Source organism: Parasteatoda tepidariorum, chromosome 5, assembly GCF_982258835.1.
Source record: "Parasteatoda tepidariorum strain Cologne lab strain chromosome 5, Ptep-v5.0, whole genome shotgun sequence".
NCBI classification, from domain to species: domain Eukaryota; kingdom Metazoa; phylum Arthropoda; class Arachnida; order Araneae; family Theridiidae; genus Parasteatoda; species Parasteatoda tepidariorum.
The window spans coordinates 76,224,740-76,249,739 of record NC_141759.1 but is presented as its reverse complement, the minus strand read 5'-3'; the positions used below and the strand labels follow the sequence as shown (position 1 = coordinate 76,249,739).

At 27.3% G+C, this 25,000-nt stretch overlaps 1 protein-coding gene and 1 long non-coding RNA gene across 2 annotated transcripts in view; one reads left to right on the top strand and one right to left on the bottom strand.

Moving 5' to 3' along the window:
• Window positions 1-4,155: 4,155 nt before the first annotated feature.
• LOC122269742 (uncharacterized) lies at window positions 4,156-5,507 on the bottom strand. Its single transcript, XR_006225363.3, has 2 exons — window positions 5,269-5,507; window positions 4,156-4,297 (listed from the first exon to the last, which is right to left on the bottom strand). It is a non-coding gene; the product is annotated as an uncharacterized LOC122269742 (long non-coding RNA).
• Window positions 5,508-5,563: 56 nt separating this feature from the next.
• The window catches only part of LOC107450601 (uncharacterized), a 133,080-nt gene continuing 113,643 nt past the window's right edge, over window positions 5,564-25,000 (top strand). Inside the window, exon 1 of the mRNA XM_087164311.1 lies at window positions 5,564-5,703. The gene's annotated coding sequence lies outside the window, so the exon portion shown is untranslated. The remainder of the gene's footprint in view (window positions 5,704-25,000) is intronic.

The following is a 25,000-nucleotide window of genomic DNA, read 5'->3' as shown; positions in this document are numbered from 1 at the left end:
TGCAACAAAAGAAAATTTCAAAAAATTTTATTTAAAAACAAAGATAGCCATGAAAATTTACGAATACGTATTTTTCTATTGGTTATTTTTTGCAGAGTTAACAGTTAATAATTAGTGGTGTCAACAGCCAGTTGTGATTTTTAACTTTAGTGCAATTTTTTTGCAGCAAAAAATACATAATTTTTTTTATTAGTGGTACACAGCGTTACAAAAAATTTAGAAAGGGTACACAAAAGTCATAAGTTTGGGAAACACTGCGATATGGTATTCTATGTTCCTTTCTATAGTAATTCTATATTGTCTAACATTATTGTGAAATTGTCTAACTATATATATAACTATAATTGTCATATATTTTTATAACAGTGTTTGTCTACAGTATTTTTACTACAGTTTGTTACTGTATGTATTTTTTATGCAAAAGCTTTGCACTAACCATATAATTATACTAACTATATAGTTCACTAACTATAGGTATAATTGGTTTAATTATACAGTTTGTACTACATGTGTTTTTATGCATAAGTTTAATATAACTTTATAGTACAACTATATATTTCGCTAACTAAAGAATAACTAACTATATAGTTCTACTAACTATATAGTATAATTGGTTTAACTATACTATAATATATAACTTTAATTGTCATACATTTTTACTACAGTGTTTGTCTATAGTATTTTTACTATAGTTTGTTACTAAATGTGTTTTTTATACATAAAATTTAAAACATTTAAAGAGAAATGGAGATCAAAAATATTTCAATATTAAGTAAAATATTTTAATTCAGGCAGAAATCTATTCTATTAAGTTTTCAATTATATAGTATTTTAATTATCATTAGCATAATTTGCTGAACTATAATTTAACGTTACAATTTCTTTTAGAACAATTAAACACTAATGGATATTAAAAGAAATTCAATTTTAATTATTATATTTGAAAGAAATCAAAAACGTGATATAGGATTCAATTTTTATTTTTTGTTTTTTTTCTATAATAACCATTTTTTAACTGTAATATAATTACTAAATATGTTGTGTGCAAAAGTTTTTAGAAAAATTAAAAATAGTATAAATATAGTAATAGTATAAACTATTTCAATTTTAATCACAATACTTAAGTGAAGTCAGGAATATAATGTGGTATTCATTTTTCATTTATATAGTTATTTGAAATATAATTGTCTTATATTTAAAATTACTTAAGCCCACTGTAATTGGCTTACATTTAAAATTACTTCAGCCCTGTATAATTGTCTATAATATAATTGTCTATATAATATTATAATATAATTGTTTTAACTATACTATTATGTATATATAACTATAATTGTTATGTTTTTTTTCTTCACTATATTTCGCCACTACTTTTGTTTCATGCAACTTTTCAAAACAATTAATTAGATATCGAAAGCAAAAGTAGTTCAATTTTAATTATTGCATTTCAATTAGCCCTTTGATGCAGATGGAACACATATTTATATATTTTTTTGACTCTCTAATTACAAGTAAAAATATATTTTGGTATTTTTTAGTTATAAAAAAAACAATACAATAATTGCTGAAAACACTAAAAAAACAACCTGTTAGATTATTGGAATTATATTTGTACTAAAATATAAAATTAAAAAAAAGTAGTTCGAAGAAAACTTTTTTCCTTCATATTCAAAAATTTATCAATAAATGGTTTTAACAGTTAGAGAGAGAAATTTTAATGGTAAATAACAATTTCTTTTTCGATCTAAATAACTTCTTTTGAAGATATTACCTTTGATTGACTCAAAAAACTTCGGTGCCTCGTGCTGTATTTCAAAACCACAAATTATTTAAATATTAAGTATAAAATTCTTTACTAATTTTTATCTAAATTAATACAAAAATTATTAAAAATATAATATATTTAATAAAAATTCTGCCTCAAAGGATTAAAATCGAAACATGATATTCTAATCTTATTTTCAGTATTTTAACTACGAATAAAACTAGCCTTTTTTTAACTATAAAAACAATTAATCAGAAGCTGGGATAAAAAATTATTTAAGTTTTAATTTTGTATTACAATTAAATAAATCAGAAGCATGACATATGACTATTTGTTTTGTGTTTTAACTATAAATAGGATTTTATTAATCTGCTATAAGGTATATCACGGGCATAGTTTTCTAAAATAATGAGACTGAAAATCGACAACTTTTTTAACTTCAATTATAATATTTCAATTAAGTCAAAAATATTATGCCTTCAACTTTTCTTTATGTAGTATTATAACTCTTTGAAGGGGCAGGAAATTAGTTTTGAAAATAAAACACCAGAAATATAAAAATTATTTTAGTTTCATTCTAGTAGATAAATTTATTTAAATGAATTTTTACATTGTGGTTAAAAAAAAGGGCTTATTTGTTAGGCCTTGGCCAAAGAATACCTTACTTGTTTTTTGTTCGCCAAGTGTTAGGCATTGTGGTTAGCGTTGAAAACTTCCACGATTTAACTCTAACGTTAATTACGAGCGATTAATTCCCACTTGGGCCGGATTACGCTATTGGTCGAAAATGACATCACTGTTTGGGGAAGGGACTTGCTGTGTATTGCATAGTATTTTAGCGACCGATCTTAATTTGGCGACAGATTTTATATTTAGTTTTCAAATGAGCGCTATTTACACGTGGTATTAATGTTGAGTAATAAAGACAATATTCACATTTTGCACAGTTTTGTGGTAATTTTTTATTAGAATCTAAGTAAGTGAAATTAAACTATACTGCTTTTACGTCATTGGCAACTGGGGCTGTTCTAGAAATACGGGGGGGGGGGGGGGGGTTAGCCCAGAATTTTTGTCATTACTTTAAACTAAATTTACGTGTTGCAGTTGCTTGATTATAAAGTTTTTAAAATTATTCATAACACAACTAAATTCCGATGTATGAGTAAATTTGAGCTTATGTTTATTTCAATTTTTGTTACTTCATAGCTGCAAAAGATAATTTTTAGGGAAAAACAAACAAACAAAGAAAAACGTATTACGGAAAAAAAAAACATTCATTATTTTTAGCTTTGATGAATTTAAATCAATTAAACATAAATATTGTCTGAAATGCTGAAGTAGACATTTACCTATCTCCCCTACCCTAACGACGACATAATATTACGTAAACATTTACAAGGAATAAATAAATTCCGAGCGAGCACATGTGCATACGAAATTTATCGCCAAACTCATACAAACACCAGCCAACAGCCACCATCTCCCTTCCCCCAAACAGTGATGTCATTTTTGACCAATAGCGTGATCCGGCCCAAGTGAGAATTAACCGCTCGTCTATAATTGGCATAATTAGATTTACTTTAATTTTCACCACTACATGCATTAAATGCAAAAACTTTCCGAACAATTAAACAGAAATAAAAATGAACAAATATTCAATTTTAATCTTTGTATTTGAATTAAATTATATTTTCATTTCATAGTATTTTAACCGTAACTATAATTTGCATATTTTTCAACTATAATTGATTGCTACAAATGTTCTGTGGAAAATTTTTTCGAACAATTAAACAGAAATAGACTTCTCGTTTATTCCGATTTCAATAATAATTTTTCACTTTAATAATTAATGTGGTATAGTATTTAATTTTCAAATATTTCAATTTTCATTTATTTAATGTTCTTATTTAAACGTGATAGTTTTGATTTTGGCTTTGGTTCCTTGTGGCATTATCACTAAGTTATTCATTTGTTCTGATTGTAATTAGATGTATCCTTGCAAATAATTTCCATACTGTCAAATTGCAAAAAATTCATTTTACATGTGTTTCACATTTCGATAAAATAATATAACACATTATTTTGTGTTTGGCATGATTTTCGTTGATCTAGCACTTGGCACATTTATTTTTAACTAATTGTCATTATAGAAATACGTACAAATGTTTTTTTTTAAAAATTAACAATAAATGTAAGAGATCCTTATTGCTTTCCTTTTTGTCTTATGCTATACATCATTCATAATTAAACGTAATAATTTATAACTTTATAACTTATTAATAACGAGGAAAAAAACAATATTTTAATAAGAGCATACTTTTTATGTACCCTATTATTTTGCTATAGGCTTTAAACGTGTTTTGCATTTTAAATAATACAGGAATAAATTTAAAAAAATAACACATTTAATATCAAAGGAAACATTTAGAACAATATTCATTTACATTTTGATTTTTTAATGTCAATCATAAAAACAATATTACATCTCTTTCCACCTACACCAGGCGAACCTTACAGGATTCCACAAAATACCTGAAATAAAAAAAAGAATCCATTATCATGATAAAATTATAATCAACACATTATTAGATTGAATACCATTAATTTGAAGTCATTTAAGTCTTCAGGTACCTCTTATAAACCTGTTTTAAGTTTGACAGACATTTTGATTATAGTTCTAAGATTATTCTATACAATAAAATAAAAGATGGCAGGTATATTTAATTTTGAAGTTTTTATGTTTGGGCTGAAACTTGTTTTAAAAAAATAAATTGCATTTATAAACGAAGACTATTAAAAATGAAATTATATTGAAAAATTAGTAAGGTAAACTTCCATTATAGAAAGTATCAATAGATGAATGTAAAGTATCAAAAGTTAACTTTGAATAATAATAAACAAATTATTATGCAAATCATCATACACCAAAAAAAGAGGGGATGAATGTAGAAACAGATAAGGGGATTGGGAATTTGTATTTTTAAAAATTACTTCTTATATATTATATTACTACCTTTTTTTTAATACTTTTCAACAATTACCGAAAAATGGGGAAGCTTTGTGAGAGACAAGGTAAATATTTGCCACTCATGTTTTCTAACTTGTTTTAAAATAAAGCTTTTCAAAAATTAAAAGAATTCTTAGGGAACAAACAATAAAATAATTATTTTACTAATAATAATTTTAAAAAATTAAAATAATTTTTTAAAATAATCGAAGACATGCTTTTACAATCAACTATAAATAAAGAGTAAAATTTAAAAATAAAGAAATACAATCATTATTATATTTTATGTTATAATAATGCAACAAAGTTGCTTGACGGATATTTCAAAGCGAAGCTTTTCCAATAGAAATCTTAACAAATATAAAAATAGAAATTATTTCTATCTTAAGTAATCAAAATTTTGATCGGAACAAATTATAATAAGTTTTAATTTCATTAGTATAAAACAAATAAATATTTTAAAAGAAAAATCTAGAAAATAGATTACTGAACTCACCCCTACTAAAATGATGTGCAGGTTGCTGTTATGGTATATCAACTGCATTGAGATGGTCACCTTATCGTGTGAAAATATTTTTAATGCTTTAAGTTAAAAGTAAATGTTATTATTAAAACTTTGCCCGATCATCATCTTCTTCATCGTCGGCGCCATTTTTATTTACCTTTTTTATACGTCATTACATAAAATTGAAACGTCATAAAAAGCAAACGATCTGATTGGTCCAAGTGTGAGTTGCTCTTTGTTAGAGGCAATTCTTCTCTCAACGGAGAGCAACAGTTGCTGGATATTTGGGGCAACCGTGATTTCTATAGCAAACTAGGAATATAGAACAATTTTTGGAGAAAGTGAAAGATCGATTCCCTTGCAGGTTTCGTTACCGATACTTTTCATCGTCTGATATACCCATTAAAGATACAGAATCAATAATTGGTAAAGCTAATTATTTTATGAATTAATTGGGTGTTTTACATATTATTAATTATGTATAATTGATTACATATCCTTTATGTATTATTAATTACGTATCGTTTTATGTATTATTAATAGGGATGTAACGACTATTGTTTTGGGCGAATATCGAACATTCGGCCAAAAACATCGGCCCAAGATAAATTTTTTTTTTTTAAATCATTAATAAATATTATTTTTTATATAGATATAAGTTTAGTCATTATTGAAAAATAATCAAAACTTAGCTGTATTATTGGTATGGGATGAAGAAAAAAAAATTTAATAGAAATATATAAGATTAAAAAAAAAACACTAAAGTTGTAAAGTGAAAAAAAGGAAATAGAAAAAAAAAATCCTCTTAATTCTGAAAATAAAACTTTAATGCTAAAATAATATTTTCTGGAAAAAAAATTACTCGTAAAACATTAATACAGATAATGTCTACCAGAAACGCTTTTAAAAATGCAACAATATCATAAGAATGCTTTAAAAAAAGAATATATATATATATATATATATATATATATATATATATATATATATATATATAAACAAAGCAGAAAAAAATTGATCTTGATTTTTGAAAGAAAATTTCAAAGCTGAACATTTCAGTTTTCTAAGTTCCGTATTTTAAAGAAAAAGTTAAGATTAATGTCTTACAAGAAAACCTGATTAATTGCCGCATCACAAGAAAAACGTCTATAAAAAGAGAAGTTTAGAATCTAGCTTTTGAAGGAAAAAAAAACCTGTATAAAAACCAAAACGAATATCGTTCTCAATTTTTAAACGAAAGATTTAATGTTAAAAATCTTAATTTAACTTTCTCTCATTGCCGTATTTTCCGAATAAAGTGACCATTAAAGTTCATTAGATACGCTTTTTAAAAAATGCTGTCATAAGAAAAACTCTGATAAAATGAAAAGTTAATAAAAAAAAAAAGTTCTTAACCTCAGTTTTGAAATTGAGACTTACTTTACGTTGAGACTTGTTATGTTACAACTTTAATGCTGAGAATCACAATATTTTGTTTATCTATTTCATACAGTACGAGAAAAAGGAGACAAAAAAAAAAAAAATAAATAAATAAGAAAGTCTATAAGAACGTTCCGTTAACATGCTTCACTTTAGTTAAAATAGAAAAACGAGCAAAAATAATTTAAAAAAAAAAAAAAAAAAAAAAGACATCTCAATTTTCTAAAACGTATATTGTAGAAAAAACGATGAAATTGACTTGCCGGAATGTAGTTGTAAAAAATCAGCATTACAGAACTCATTTGGTACTGAATGAAGTAAACTAGTTTAAATTCTTCTAATTTCTCTTTTCCATGCGTCTTTCAGAACATAAGTTAACAAGTTATAGAACTTAACAAATATGTGTTAAAACTATTTCTAATAATGTACAATAAAAAAATACGGTTTTAGATCATTCTTTAATAAATCTATGCTAAATATTCGACCGAGTATTTCACCAAATATTCGTCCAACTGAATATTTGGCAAAAGGGTCGAATATTCCGTTACATCCCTAATTATTAATTTTGTTAATTAATTATGTATCATTATGTAGTTGGGTAACATTAATTATTTGAATATTTCATGCATCATTATAATGAAAAACAGTATATTAAAACTGTTATGTAAATTTTTCTAAGCTATTTTGAACTCGGAACGGGAGTATTATTTTAATTCCTATTCTATTCTTAATAATAATAAGTTTCCTATTCTTAATTTTTTGATAATTTTTTTCTTAAACTAAATAAAAAACGAAATATTTATCATCAACATAGTATGTGGAAATATTTCTGAAGCACACATGGATATGGAAAATACATAATGGAATTATTATGATAATAGTCATTTTATATAATGACATTTAATTTTTATGCTATATTTTAATTTTCAAAGGGATTGTTATTTAGCATATATCTGCTGTTGTTGTGGCTTATCCTCCAAATGTCTGACGAAGTCAGACAAGGTCCATCAGACAGTTGACCCTAAGGAAATCGAAGACCAGAAGAGGGGATATATATGTCCTCTCTGGAAAGTCCCAAATAGTCCAGGATGTGTTCGGGATTTAGCATATATATACTTACTTACTCTTCGGCTCTACAATCTATGAAGTACTTTGGCTTCATTTACCACACTGCTGATGTATCAAAATTTAATTTGATTAAAGATTGAAATAAATGTTAATATTTGAAAGACGTAAGATATTTAAAAAAATTTTTTATTTAATGCATAAGGATTAATTTAAAGTTTATGGAGAGGAACGGTCCTCACTTCATGCTAGTTAACAGACTCACTCTTTATCAACTTTAAAATTGCTCTAAATATCGATAATTACACTTATTGTATAGAGATTTCTTCTTCTTCTATAGCTCTGCAGCCTTTGGGGACCTTAGCTTGTTTCACAATTCTATTCCACACAGTCCTCTGTTTTGACTTCACCCTCCACCTACGGATCTAATATTATATAAATAATACTTTCTCTACAAATTATATTTGCTACTTTATTTTGTTAAAAATTAAAAACAAAGGAAAGAGTGAAAGAGAAACATTTTTGTATTTTGTAATTATTTTTTTATTTATCAGTATTTGTTAATTTCGGTCACAAAGCACAGTACACAAAGCATATCATTGCCTCACACTAAACTCATAGACACGAACTTTGTAAATACGAATTTACTTTGAGAATAATGACAAATTATTTATATGCTATTTCTTAAAAGTTATTTATTTTTTATAAAAATATTCCTCCCAACATCTCTCGATTTATCAGGAGATTTTCATTGCAGGTTAAGAACAGGGCTAAATATTAATAATCGTTGTAAATTTTACAGTTTAACATTAAACTTGAAGTATATATAAGTAAATTTTTAACTTGCATATTGAAATTAAAATGAAAATCTAATTTGTGATTAGTTAAAAAGCTAACTAAAATGTAGGTTTCATTTCAACACTAAATGATTGAAAACATATCATTTGTATTTGGATATAAAATATACATTTTGTGCATTCATTGGATTCTAGAAGTAGTTCTAACGAATTAAAGTTCAGCCTTCTCAGAAGCGAATTTTATAACTTTTTGTAATCACGAAATCAATTCTTGTATATTATATAAAGCTATAAGTAATTTCTAGTTGCTTTCTAATAAATATTCAAATACATTTTTAATCTGAGCTCATGTTTCCAAATTGAATCGTCAGTTGAATTCATAAAATTTTAAAGTCTCATTATTAACCTCGTGGTTCAGTATTAAAAGCAGTTTTTTATTCTTGTGCTTTTTATTTCACAAATTTTTCCCCTGGTGCTTATTTTTCTTAAACCTTTTTTTCAAAATGAACTTGATGATGGGTTTAAAAAAAATTTGGTTTTCTTTTCTGCAAATATTTTCGAAATTTTTCATCTTTTCTGCAGAATTATATTCAAAAGATGCCTTTCTCGCGCATCTGAGTGGGAAAAAAATGCTTATGATTTTTCGATTCTCATTTGAGAACAGGGTGCGTAGCGTTTTTAAAAAGTGCTCAAAGGTGCTTATTTTAGATTTTAGTTTTCTAAAAGCCCTTAAAGGTGCAACATTAGGTGTTTTTAAAAAGTGCTTCAATTTTCCCTTTTTCAAAATGAGATTTTTCTTTTACCATGTTAATTTTTGCTGCGAATTATGCAAAAAGACACAGTTCACATTGTTCTATTCAACTTTTTCACAATTCATTCAACCCTAATCTATTTCGACGTATTGTCGTAGTGTATGAACACGCCATTCGTTTCGCATGATTCAAAATTTCATGATTTTTGACAATTATCAAAAACAATGCCAAAAGGTTTTTTTTTTTTGACATGGTAGTTAAAACAAGATAAAACAGTCAACTGTCGAAAACTTTCCTACCCTGCCTAGTTATGATATTTTTTTAAAGTGCTTAAAATTATTTTTTGAGTGCTTAATAAGTGCTTATTTTTTTTTGATTAATTTGGTTACGCACCCTGGAGAATTATGAAAAATACTAATGAAGTAAAAAATTTAGTTTTCTGCTGAATTCTTTTCTTTTTATGCATTTATTGCTATTGATTTTCACCTAATTTTTAAAATCCAATATTTTTAATGCGATACTATTTACTACAACAACTGAATCTCAAAATGAAAACACGCATTTAGTAACCCCTTTTTGAAGAGTCAGATTCACGTGGTTTCGCCATCGATCTTTTTTTCGCTAGTTACAGTTACAAATTTTACAATTTTTAATTATTTTTTTTCTAATGTGATGATGATATACAAAATACGAGTAAGGAAATAATTAGGGTGTTTTCCCCCTTCCCCCTACAAAATGCGAGAATATTACCCATAATATTGGAATAAAAGAAATAGTACATATTCAAATAAAACAAATTATTTTATCCGAAAAGTTATGATTTTTTTGTTGAAGTTGACGCTTCTATTACCTTAAATTAGTAACATGTGTATTTGTTATTATTAAAAGTATCTAGAACGTTAAACTAGAACTTAACTTACTTACTAGAACGTTAAATTAGTCAGGATTGAGAGAGAAGACGAAGTTCTTGATTAGTTCCAATGTAAATTTCGCACCGCGCTTTCGTGTTTGATTTATGATATTTACAATTATTTGATGATTGATTTTTTTTTATTAAAACTAATTGAAAGAGAAAATAGTTGCTGTGGTTTTCTTTTTTCTTTTGTTTACTTTTTAAAGCATTAAAAATTAATTTCACTATCTTTGGGGCCTTTTTTTTTAAAAAAAAAGTAAAATTTTAATGGAGCACAAATATTTTTAATTTGGGGTATAAACCTAAGAATTTAAATTCAGTTTCAATGAAATGGGCGGCCCGATACCATTTGATCCACGGACCAGGGGTTGGGGAACACTGCGTTAACAGACCAGACCCTTCGCAAAATATCTTTTCATAGAAACGGACCCTTCACAAAATAATTTATCTTTTAATCGAACCCTTCACAAATTTGTTTATCTTCATTATTGTTTTATTAATCGAATAAACCCTTCCCGGGGGGGGGGAAGAAAGACGGTTCGAGACAAACTAAGTATTCCTAAGTTAAAATTCCAAATGTAATATTATAAGAAAATATTTCTACTTTTTCAAACATCGTGTGCGCATTCTTATTAATATTAAATCATAACTTTTTTTTTGTAAATAAATGATTGATCAATTTATATTTATTCATAAAATTAATTACTAGAATGTTATGTAAGTAAAAATTAATTTCTGGCAATTTTTTAAATAAAATATTATAAATTTAAGAATTGTTTAAATTTACTTCATGCGTAACACATTAAAAGTGATACATTACTAAGTTGTGTTATTTAACATGCTGCCTAGCGTTTTAAAAAAGTGCTTAAAGGTGCTTATTTTCGATATTCGTTTTTTAAAAGCCCTTAAAGGTGCTTATTTTCGATTTTTGTTTTTTAAAAGCCCTTAAAGGTGCTTTTTTTAAGGGTGTTTTTAAAAAGTACTTAATTTTCCCTTTTCGAAAATGAGATATATGAAAGGGAATGTCGATTTTTACCACGTATTATGTAAAAACGTGCTTTTCATATTTTTCCATTTAACGTTTTCACAATTCATTCTACCACGATCAATTTCAGCGTACCGTCAGTCCAAAGCGTTTGAAAGCGCCAATCAATTTACAGGTTTGGTGAAATACTTGCGAGTCCGCATGTGTGTATAGTGAGTGAGCCATTATTCGTCCTAAATGAATATTCTGCGTTCAGCAGTATAGGCTTAATTCCAAATATTTGTATGTTGCATCTCTAATTTAGTACCAGCAATTGTTGAGCAGAAACTGATATCTATTTACAATTTAAAAACTTCTTGAAAAGGTTTTTAGCAATAACAGGACCCTATTTGCCCAAATTCACAAAAGCAGGACCCTGGTTGAAAGAATGGGACTTAACGTTTATTTTATATTCACAAATTATGAATGGTTTTTTTCACAATTTTGCAAAAACAGGACCTTTCACAAAATGTCTGGACAGACCCCTGCTAGCAGAAAGATATTAGTACTGGAGAGGTATGTTGCTTCTTGGATCACATGGTTCATTTTGGTAACTATAAAAACTTTACATAAATTTACACAAAGAAGTAAAAAAGTAAACGCATAGAATTTTCATTTTCTTCCTATTTCTGCAGTATTTATAGTTTCAGTATTAAAATTTTAAGAAATTAATACTTTTAATTCAGAAAAAATATTTGTGAAAAATACCAAATTCTGAAAATGTTAATTAGCACAAAATAATTACTTTAAAAATCCTATATTATTTTGATAAAAACAAAGTAAATAAAACTACTTTAAGTACGATTAACGTCCTCATACAATAAATTAAGTTTAACAAATTATCCAATTCTAAAAAATATATTTTTATTACAGTTAATGAGCATAATAAAACCATTATGAGCATAATAAATTAACGAGCATAATAAAATCATATGGATTTTTTTATGAAACTTTTGCATTTAAAATATTTCTTCGTTCTTTTAATTAATTAAAATGTAAGTTGATGTTAATTTTTTGTATTAGGATTAAAATTATCAATATTTATATAAAATTGTTCATTAAATTATATGCAAATTTTTTAAAAAATGAAACGTGACATTCAATTTATGAATGAAAACAAAGTTATTGAAAAATCCTAAAAATTCTAAGCAAAACATTTGCTCGCCTGAAATGGATTTATTTAATGAGTTCTTGTAATCAAAAGATAAACTTTATTAAATGGCTGGAAATAGCTAATTTTAATGATGATGGAATGGAAAGGTTTGAAAGAGAAAATTTAGAATATCAGAGAGAGTATCCTGGCAAAATCACCCAAAACTAGAAGATGTCAACAAGAGTCTCCCCCTACTTAATTCCCTAAAAGGTTATTACATCTTTTTTCCTAGAAATTTTAGATAATTACCTATTGGAGATAATTCATGAATGGATAGCCAACGAAGTGATGGTTCTGTCGATATTCGACATTTTTAAAAGATGACATAGGATCCCAGAAATACGGTAGTAGAGACTACTTCAAAATGCAAAGGACATTTTCCCATTACGTAAACTGAGGTGGCTATTTTTGAGGTATCAAATGACTCTGCATGACTGTTGTTGAAAGTTAAAGGATGCATTAGAATCAACCTTAATTAGCTAAGTGCATGGGGAAAAAGAATTGTGCTAAGAGCGTTTTATTGCTCATTGAAGGAATGGGTAAAAGGCCTGTTTACATGATCCAAGCTCTTGAATTCGAGAACTCAGAAGAATTTCTCTCTCCAAGAAATTGGATGATTCGTCGACAATATCCAAGTTCTTGAAGGTCAATGATTGGTCGGATGGAAAACGTGATCATGCGCATTGTTCATGTCCCCGAGTTACTTACAATTCCTTTTATTAAAATAAATATTACACACAACGTTCTAACAAAATTCTAGGCAAGATGATGACACTTGAATTTTTCTAAGGAACAGTAAAATATGATTAATATCTCTATTTATATGCAAAAAAACTAAGGAAGGATTAGAATTCGTAGTAAAACAATTGTTATATTTATCTCCCATCGTCCTAACTCATTCGATTGCTTTACAATAAGGTAAGACACATTGATTTTAAAAATATATATGACTAATCGTAAATGAGTAACTTTAGCAATAGGTATAGATAGGTACAATAGGTATAGGTACTTTAACGATAGGTAACTTTGAAAATAGGTATAGAAAACTTGTCTAATAGCTGATAACAGTTTCTACAAAAATGTGTATAAATTTTTTTTTTCAATTTCGTTTTTTTTTTTTTTTTTTTTTTTTTTTGTTATTTAATTGTGTGTTGTGTGAAAAGAAATATCGAGAATTAAATTATTGTAAAGAATAAACGTTAAATGTAAAATATAAAAAGAGCATTTTTATGATGCTATTTTTAACTTGGATTTTTCTTAATAAAGTATTTCGTTATGTATCAGGGTGCGTAGCGTTTCTAAAAAGTGCTTAAAGGTGCTTTTTTTTTATTTTCGTTTTTTAAAAGCCCTTAAAGGTGCTTTTTTCATTGGGTGTTTTTAAAAAGTGCTTAATTTTCCCTTTTCCAAATTGAGATTTTTCCCTTACCATGTTGGTTTTCGCTACGAAATTTGAAGAAAGACACTGTTCACATTGTTCTATTCAACGTTTTCACACTTAATTCAACCCCAATCTATTTCGGCGCATCGTCAATCCGTAGCTTATGAAAACGCCATTCGATTTACATGATTCAAAAATTTTGACGATTGTCAAATACAATGCCAAAAGTTTTTTTTTTTTTTTTTTTTTTTTTTTTTTTTTTTTTTTTTTTTTAACATATTAAAACCGTCAATTGTCAAAAACTTTCCAACCCTGCCTAATTATGATAGTTTTTTGCAATGTTTTTTGATGTGCGTAAAAATATTATTTGAGTGCTTGAAAAGTGCTTAAAAGGTGCTTATTTTTTGTTGAATAATTTGGCTACGCAAATATTTTTGTTCGTCTTACTGTTTACCGTTTCCAGATAGTTACGTGTTTCCAATTAAGTATGTAACATTGGCTATTTTTCCCTTTTGTTTTGTTTGCTTTCTCTACTATTTTAACATCTGACTTTGATTTCAACTCCATTTAATTGCTTTACATTGAGTACGTAATAATATTTGTATTAAGAGCATTATAGTCCCGTACAACCCTTGTAATAGTTTTTACTTTTAACCAAATCATGATTTTTGAAATCTAGATATAGGAGTATGACAGTTTTATCAGAATATCGTCCAGAGTATTGCGTCTTTGAGAGGAAAGAACAAATATTTTATATTTTTGAACAAGAAGAAGGTTCATATCGATGTCATTAAAATGATTATTTAAGTGTTGTCTTTTACCGAATAAAAAGAAGTAGAAAAACATTTTAGACTATTTTTTTAAATGAGTAATTTGAAAAAAATATTAAAAATTGCCATTTACAATGGGGGTGTTTGAACCCTCTAAACCCCTCCCTTACCTACGTCCCTGATATGAGGTATTTTTCTATTAGCCTTTGATAAAGTAGAACTGACTTGTGAACGGCATTATGGCTATTATTCTTAAATATGTTTTCATTCTTAATTTTTTTTTCATTTAAAAACTCTAATTTTTTAGCTCAGGAAAACGATAAAAATTTATTAATAACTTTCCAAGAAAATGATAAAAATTTATTAATAATCAACAAAAATGATATTTTTTCAAGTATCATGGATAATTCTTTATTGTTGTTTTCCGAATTATATAGATACAGAAATACATATTATTCTATAAAGAAGAAGAATATTCAATAACTGTTACAGTTCTGCAAGTTCCGAAATCACTTTTATTCATTGGAATGAAGTAAACAATGTAAGTACTTTAATTTAAAATGAATTGAAGAAAATAAATGTATTTTACCGTAATATACACATCTGTAACAGTATGTAAATCGGAAGTTATCGATTGCAAGTTTGTTGTTAATAGAAGAAAAAAAATATTTAAGAAATTATTCTTCAAATGTTGATCGCGTTTTGTTTTAGAATGATTTACCAAAGTTCTGGGTCGTTTTTCCTGTTCATCTGCCTTTTCCTTTGTCAAATTTTGCTTCTTATTTACTGCATAAAAAAAGCTTCCTACTCTACCAATGATTCTGATAGAACTTAATGAAAACGTAATAAATAGTAGCCTGAAAATATCCACCCCTCTAGAGGGCGTATTCAAGTGTTGCTATCATGAATAGTTTATAGTGGTAAAACCTCATTTTGTAAAGAAATAATTTTTAATATTGGTGCATTTTTTAATAATCTCTAGTTTTCATCTTTAATTTTATTTTTCATGAAATACAATAAACCATTTTTGTTTCAAATAATCTTCTTTTGAGAAAAACAATTTAAAAGTTGGAAAAAAAAATCAAAAATCTTTTTCTCTATCAAGAGTAAATAAACTAACAATATAAAAGAGAAGAAAATTCGAAATTTCGAGAGGAGAAAAAAAAAAAAGCAATAAATGTTTTTCATTTCTTTTTTTGGCATCGAACTTCTGATCAGGTGATGATGAAAATACTTTTTTTTATTATTATTTAGCGACAGTATGAAAAATCGTCTGCGATATTAGTTTCGTATGAAATGGTTATTTGCTTATTTAGAATGTTTTGGGCAGATTCCAAATTAGTATTAGCATATTTGGCTTGATCAGTTCATAAATTGTTCTTCTAAGTTTTAGAAAGATTTATTTGACGATTGGATTAATTTCTTGATTTTGTTTCGCAAAGTATTCTTCTAAACTGAGAAGTTCTCAATTTAAATACAATTTAAACTGATATTTTTTCGGTAACGGTTAAACGGTTTCTTCTGTTATGAGCAGTAGGTACGTAATTTATTTTTATTATATACTTTTACAAGCTTACGCATATTAATGGAACACACATAATTTTTAAGTAAATGTTTATTATATTCTCAACGTTTAACTGATGTATGGCTAGTTTTGTTTACATAGAATTAGATTATCGAGCGGGAAAATTTTTGTTCTATAGAATTCAAAACTAGCGCGAAGTTTTTCTGTTATTTAATAAGAATTTGATTGTATTTCAAATTTGATCATCTAGTGTGAAAATTTTCTTTTGTCTTACCAGATTGTGAATTTTATTACACAACTCGAAATTTTTATTACGGTATATCGTTTTATTTTTGTTTCATACTCTTAAAATTAAAAATACAACTATTTTATGTTGGTATGTTTAAGTTATCTATTATGTTTCGTTTTCGATTGTAATATTATAGTTGGCGTTTTTGAATGTAAGAAAAGTGTAAGCCAGTGTTGTATGAAGTTATTAATCCACTTTTAATAAGTATATGCCGCTAAAATTTCTTCAGATAGAAATAATACCTTTGCGATATTTTTTACATATTCTAGACCGTTTAATGTAAATTACTTAAAATTCAAAGTTTATTCTTCAGCCCGTTTTTAATAGCTTCAATTCTTAAAGAGTATTAAGCTTGCATAAAAAGAACTAAGATTTAATTTATTCAGTGATTCTTCTTCTTCTTCTTAAGCTTTACAGCCGGTTACCGGCATTGATATATTTCTCTTCCTTTTAACTCCCTAGTCTTTTAACCACTCATTCTCCATATAGCCATCTTCAGTGATTAGGTAGTAATAGTTATTTAACAATTTTAGTTATGATCATTTAGAAATTTTGATTAAAATACTGTTATATTTTAACAATATTTTAACTAAATTTATTGTTATTAAATAATATTTTTATTACATAATAATTCATTATAAATTTCATCACATCTTTCATTAGTAAATGTGAAAAAAAAACGTTATTTATTTATTAAAAAAGTTATATTTACCAACCTTATTTTTAATACTACTATGGCCAGAGTCTGATAGCCAATCAAGCCAATAGACTAGTGCCTTGGGCTTAGGAATTAAATTCTCGTAACTCATCATTAACTGAAAAGTGTAACTTATTAAATTTAAATTACTAAAAAAATATTAATTGAACTAAAAGTTTTTAATTAAAGGTATCAAACTCAGGATGATTAGTATTAATATGAGAAATTTAGGTAATATAAATATTTTTTTTTCATTATTTTTTGATAATAAAAAACTTTGCATTGTAAGCTGTAAATTTTTTTAATTTATTCAGAATTTTTTATTTTTTTCAAGCGTTAAAATAAGGTTAAGAAAGAATAGGGATAAAGATATAAAAAAAGGTTAAAAATTAGTTCGATTTAATGATCGGATCTTCACGTTTTAGGATTCAACCATAATGGTTCGAAGGGGTAACCTCAAATATACTAATTAAGTAGTTCAGACGATATTTGAAACTACTAAATCAGACTCAAAAACATACTTTCTCTGAATAGACATAATTTTTTCCGACGGAATCAGATTTCTTACACCCAAAATGTAGGGGGTAGCCGCAATCTGAAAAATATGGTTCCAATTGTTTGTTCAGGAGGGCGGACCAAAGTTTGAACTCATGTTAATTTTACTTTTTGCGTATTTCGCTATGTCTAGAAAACTTTTTAAGCAAATGTAAAAAATTTTTTCACAATTATAAAATTCATTTATCCTAAGAGAATCCTATTGAGAAAATAACTATTTATAAATATTTATTATTATTTTTTATTATTTTATTTAATAATAGTCGGAAAAATTTTAAATTCTAAGGTATACAATTTCTTAAATCATTTTAAAGAATATAATTTTACATGGCAAAATGCAAAATGTGAGTGAAATCTGTTAAAATTGTTTATGAGAAATAGAATTTTTAAAATACGATTTCTGAAATTCCATATATCAGGAACTATTCGACGGATTTCACTAAAATTTTGTATTTTGCCATGTAAAATTACATTCTTTAAAATGGTGTAAAAAAAAAAATTGGATACCGTATAAATCAATTTTTTCCACTAATATTAAATAAAATAATGAAAAATAATAAATATTTATTAAAAGTTACTTTTTGCATGGTAATATTTTTGATTAAGTAAATTTTACAATTGTGTACAAAATTATTTATATGCCTTAAAAAATTCTCCAGATATAGAGAGTTACTCAAAAAGTGAAATTAACATTAAAGGGTCCAAACTTTGGACCCCTCTCCTGACCAACTATTGGGACCATATTTCCCAGATTACGGTTACCCCCTATATTTTGGGGGGAGAAATCCGAATCCGTAGAAAAAAAGGTATGTCTATTCAGAGAAAGTATGTTTCTGTGTCTAATTTAGCGTAAGTTTAAATATCGTCTGCACTAATTGATTAGCATTTTTGAAGTTACCCCTTCGAATCATTAGGAATGAGTCCTAGAACGTGAAGATCCGATCATTAGATAAAAAATTATTAAGTGTGGTTCGTTTTTTATTTTGCGCACTGTACTCCTTTTTTATTGAGTCATTTCGTGTCAGATCAATCACTTTTGGACCGACTCCCCTCCGATTTTAATGAAGTTTTTGGACTCATTATAAAGTAAGCAATTCTACCATATTTTAGATTTTTAATTTGAAAATTGTCCAAATTATGGAAATTTGAAAAAATAAAATTTTCATAAAAAACGACAAACTTGCATACTTATAAATGGCTGTAACTTTCTTCTAATTGTATCAGGGGAAAAAATTCAAAAACCATTACAAAGCTAAAAAGTAGAGCATTCATATGATACTTTATGTGACCTTCTCAGACTAGCTCAAACTTTCAAAGTGACCTGATTTGACCTTTGACCTGAAATATCTCAAAAAATTGCGAAAAAAATTTTTTTTTACTGCAACATTCTTCTACAGATTTACAAATTTATAGCCTGGAGTCTCAACAGAAATAATATAAAGAATTAAAACAAGTGAAATACTGTATAACTAAAAATGTTATGCTGTATAATGCACACAACAAATATTTCTTTCTTTTCTTGACAGAAATAATTTGAGTTTAATGTTTAATAATATAATACACATATTTTGTAACAAATCAACAAATTTGACACACAATTTGCTACGAAAGACTAATTTAACCACAATTTCTAATCAATATTCAAATAAATTATGAAACATAATTTTTTTCCACCTTCTCATTTTTATGCTTTTATGAATTTCTCAAAGTATTTTCTGAATTTTTAAAAATAAATAAAAATAAAGTTTTGAGTTCTTCCTTTTCTTTCAAAATATAAGATATTGTAGTCCTAAGTTACTGTGAGTCATTAAAATTTACTAACTTAATAACATATTTATGGATGTTTTAAAAATAACAATGAAGTTCCTTTATTAAATAAAAGCAAGTATTGCAAGCACTTCCGAATAGAAAAAAATAAAAGACCAATGCAATTAATGAAATAAAATTATATTTTGTAAAGAGAAAAAAAGGAAAACATGAATCTTAAAAAGTAAATTTTAATTATGTTTTGATTATACAAAATTATCATCTTCTGTGAGTGCTGAAGCAGATGTTTGAATTTAAAATGCGAGCTTATGGTTAATTTCGCTCTTTAAGATAATTTATCCAGTTTCTGTAATGAAAAGTTTCATTTCACAAAATCGATTTTGAAAGTCAAATTTTTTGAGTTAATCACCCGGTTAAAAATTACCACACCTATGACAAAAAGAATTTGAGAAAAGTACTTCCTTGGAAGATTGAAAAATGCTCAAATTTATCTTTGCAACAAAAGATATGTTCTTGTCGAATATCTCTCTCGAAATTGCCAGATTTCTCAGTTATAAATGAAACAGAAGAAAACCCTAGGTTGTTCAGTGAAAATGATTCCGTAGAGGATGTTCAGAGGGAAATATATGGAAAGATAAAGAAGCAGAATTAGGAAGTTTGAACAATACATTACGCATTTTAGGTGAATCTCCTGTAAAAAATATTTGGTTTGGGGCAATATAGTGAAAAAAAATTTAAGAAAATTGGAGAAGTTTTAAAAGACTATTGTAGTTATCGAAAACGTCTGAATTCTATTACAAAGTCTGCTGAATCTATTATGATTTCGCAGCTGAAAGAAAAATTTCAAGAAACAGACTCAAGCAGTCTCAAGCTCCAATTGCTTATAATATTGCCTAAAACCTGGAGTATTCGTAAAATTCAGGAACAATTTAAGGCAACATTTTATATGGCACGAAAATCTAAACTGCTAGTTAAAGACCGGGGTATTTTAACAAATCCAAATCCTAAACCTGGAAAAACTCTTACTGACAATGACAGTAAAGTTGATATCATTGCCTATTACAACAATAATGAAGTGAGTCGTTGTTTCCCTGGAAGAAAATATTTTGTCACAATGATTGAATCAGGATTAAACATACAGAAATAAAAGAGTCTGGTTTTAGGAAATCTTAAAGAAATTTTTTAAGGTTTTAAAGATACAAATTCCAATGTTCGAGTTGGATTTTCCAAGTTCTATGATTTGCGTCCGACTGGTGCAAATGCGTACAGGCTGGTGTGAGTGGAACCCATTGTGTCTACGTCTGTTTGATTCATGAAAATGTAAAACTTATTCTAGCTGGTTGCAAATTAAAGCATTTAACTCGCTATGAGGAATTACTTTATAAAACATACAAAGATTGTCTATCAAAAATGGTTTGCAATCCTCCTCTTCCAGAATGCTTGTTTTTCAATTATGATTATTGTCCACGAATTACACACATACTAAAGCCAATAAGCAACGTGTTTCTCTAGAACGGAATAGACGAGATTACCTATAAACTGTGGGTTACAACTGATTGCACAACGCTTATGACAATTAACAACAATGTAGAAATTTTTTTTTAAAAAAATTTGAAGCAAAACTGAAAAACCTTCTACTACATTCTTTTATTACTTCTCAACAGTCATGATTTTTATTTAATCTGAAAGAAGGCCTTGATGATAATGACGGCATATTGATCTGTGATTTTGCTGAAAATTATCCTTTTGTATTGCAGGATGCAGTCCAAGTATACCATTGGAATAATTCCCAGTGTACTATTCACCCTTTTGTCATTTACTGTATGAATTCAGAAACACTTAAATTGGATCATGTTTCCTTTGTTGCCATTTCGGAATGTCTCAAGCATGATACTGTTAGTGTTCACCTTTTTCAGACCCAATTGTTGCAGTTTTTAACCTCACATTTTAACAGCAAAATAAGACTGAATTATTACTTCTCAGATGGAACTTGATAAGTTTGTGCTATCATGATATAGACTTTGGTCTCACAGCTGAGTGGCATTTCTTTCCTACTGCCTATGGAAACGTTCCATGTGATGGTGTTGCAGGTACCATCAAAAGACAAGCTGCACCTTCCAGTCTTCAATGTTATTTTAAAGATCAAATCATGACACCGCCGAAGTTATATGAATGGGCTGTAAAAAATATCCCTTCTTGCCATTTTACATACTGCACAGATAAATATTATGAGAAACAGAGACATTTTCTTGAAAAGCAACATAGAAATGAACGCACAATCCCTGATATACAAAAAATTCATTTTGTAATACTAAAGCACATCAATTAAAACGATAATGTATTGTAAGCCGCTTATCAATTAAAACGAAAATGTATTCAAATTCATCTGAAAAAGATCCAGTCAGTGTTATTAAATCCTTCAGAACTGTCCTTAGAAGATATTCGTGGGTATGTTGTTGTTTCGCTAATGGGACAGCCAATGGTGGGTAAGATCTGTTATAGATGTAAATCTAAACTCAGAAGAAGTTAAGGTAAGTTTTCTACATCCTCCTGAACCGTCGCTGTCATACTCGTACCCACAGAAGCCTTTGATATTGAAAGTAAATAAAACACATTATGAAGGTTGATGTACAAACAACAATATTTTAGGAGCCAAAAGTATTGGATAAATATTATTTTTGATATAAATGATCGTTTATTTTTATATATTGGTTTAAAAATTTAGGTTTTTACTCACTTTTCCATGGATTCTTTTAGGTTTTTTATTCACTTTTTTGAATGTCTTAAGTAAAAAAAAGAAGGTTGTACAGCATACCACTTTTATTAATTCTTTATATACTTCCTTTTGAGACTCCAGGCTATAAATTTGTAGATGTGTAGAAGAACGTTGCAGTAGAAAAATATTTTTTTTTCGTAATTTTTTGAGACGACATGTTTTGAGATATTTCAGGTCAAAGGCCAAATCAGGTCACTTTGAAAGTTCGACCTATCCTGAGAAGGTCATATAAGGTATCAAATGAAAGCTCTATTTTTTAGCTTTCCAATGGATTATGAATTTTTTTTTCTGATACATTTAGAAAAAATATACAGCCATTTATATGTGTGCAAGTTTGCCGTTTTTTAAGAATTTTTTTTTCCTTCGAATGTCCATAATTTAATCAATTTTCAAATTAAAAATCTAAAAATAGGTAGAATTGCTTACTTTATAATGAGTGTTTATTCCATCAAATTTCATTAAAATCGGATCCAAAAGTGATTGATCTGACGTGGAATGACTCATTAGTGATTTTTTTTTCTTTCAAAAAAGTCAAATCACTAGTTGCACTATGGGAAATTTAGAAATATTAAAATTTCATTGAAGAAAGTAGCAGACTCTTATCTGTTATAAGACAATTTAAGAAAATTATGTTTGTAATTTACGTGTGACGTAAGAACGTTAGATACTAGAGCGTTCTACACAATTCTTGGTAACGACAATTCGTCGTGGTCATAATTCGTCGCGGCTACAATTCGTCGTGAACACAATTTCTTGTAGTTTCGATTAAATACATCTTTAGTCCAATAATTATAGCAACAAAAAAAGTGTTTCTTCAAAAAAAATTAATATCAAAAATATTTTATTGGCAGAAAGCTTTGTTCTGCTACCATAAATAATAACCTGTCCTTTGTAGTCCTTTTTTGAGGGGAATGGGTTATATTTTAATTTCATCGAAGCAGACAAGTGCTGCATTGTTTTCGATGTTTTTTGGATTTTTTTTTTCACTGTGAATTGAATTAAACGAATCTCAAGATTATCGAACTAATAATATCGAAGTTATATAGGTTTAAAATACTGGGTGTAAAAAAGTATGGAAACAGTAAAATATTTCAAGAAATATGCATTGAACCAAAAAAAAAAATTGGATGCATTCAATAATTTGTTTAAAAGTTTTTATCGATACCTAATCCAATCTTTCCATACCAGCACTTGGGAGTGGGGGGTAACTTTGAAATCGTAAATTTGGATTTTTATTTTTTATTATTGATTTCTTCAGAATAATAACCAAATTCCACACATAGATTTTACATTTGGCTTCACCGATAGGAGTTAACGAACAAAAATTAAAATAGGGTCGCTGTGTAAAATGGCGATATCTCTAAACTGATCCGAATAAGAACTTGAAAATGCACACGTTTCAATTTTTTTATTACTTTTATTCTTAACTTTTTTTTTCGAAAAAAATTACTAGAACATTTTTATTCTTTTTTTTTTCAATATATGGCTCTTGGTTGTCGCTATTTTACACAGCTTTTACACTATTTTAATTTTGGGCTTCCGACAAATTGTGCCCACGACCCGCGAATTGTGCGCGATATGAATTGTATTTTGACGAATTATGCGCAACAACCACGTTTGAGAGTTGCCATTTAAAGTCAAACTTATCTAGACAAACTCCGTGTATTGAAAAGTGAATGTCAATTTTACTGAATGTATATATTATTATATAGAAATATATATTATTATATAGAAATTTATTATATACAGGGGTCTGTTTAGAAGAAATTTGGGTCCGTTAACGGACCCTTTACAAAATATCTTTTCATAAAAACGGACCCTTCACAAAATATTTTAGCTTAAAAACGGACCCTTCACAAAATGATTTTTCTTTTAATCGAGCCCTTCACAAATTTGTTTATCTTCATTATTATTTTGTTAATCGAATAAACCCTTTCCAGGGCAGAAAACAAGAAAGATGGATGTAAACGTCTTCGTCTTCGACGATTCTTCCATTATTCGTCGGAAATTAATATTCTGCGTTCAGCAGTATAGGCTAAATACCAAACATTTGTATGTTGCATCTCTAATTTAAAAGCAGCAATTGTTGTTTATTTTTTAAAACTTAATTTTTTTAATTATAATTTTACAGTGTTGAGCATAATCTTGTATATCTTTACAATTTACAATCTTGACAATTTTTTAAAACTTAATTGTTTTTAATATAATTTTACAGTGTTGAGCATAATCTTGTATATCTTTACAATTGCACTCCTTGAAAAAGTTTTTTTTGCAATAACGGACCCTATTTGCACAAATTCATAAAAGCGGACCCTGGTTGAAAGAATGTGAGTAATTTTTTGACAATTTCACGAAAAATGGACCTTTTACAAAATGTTTGGACAGACCCCTGATATAGAAATATATATAACTATATAGATGATAGATTGATGTTGTCCAAATACGCTAGATAAAATGCAAAGTTCAGAGAATGTACATGACAAGAGTGGACTCATTAAAAAAAATTTATTTATTTATTTTTTTAACATTTTACAATGCATAATTTATTTGAAACTTGTTTTATGTAGATATTTGTTTGAGTGGATATTTGTTAGAAAACATTCGTATTTGTCACGAATATTAATTAAAAATTTTTGAAACAAATTATTTTGTTCAAGTAAGATAATTTTGTATACTTATACTTGAGGATTTGTATACTTATACTTTGCGTATTTTTTATACTTTTTGGCCATGTAAAACGCGTTTATTTAGAAAAGTGAGTTTCAATTTGTTTGAAAACACTCATACATCAAGATATTTAAATGCAAAATTTGAAGAAGAATTTGCGCTGTCCAAATCTACTA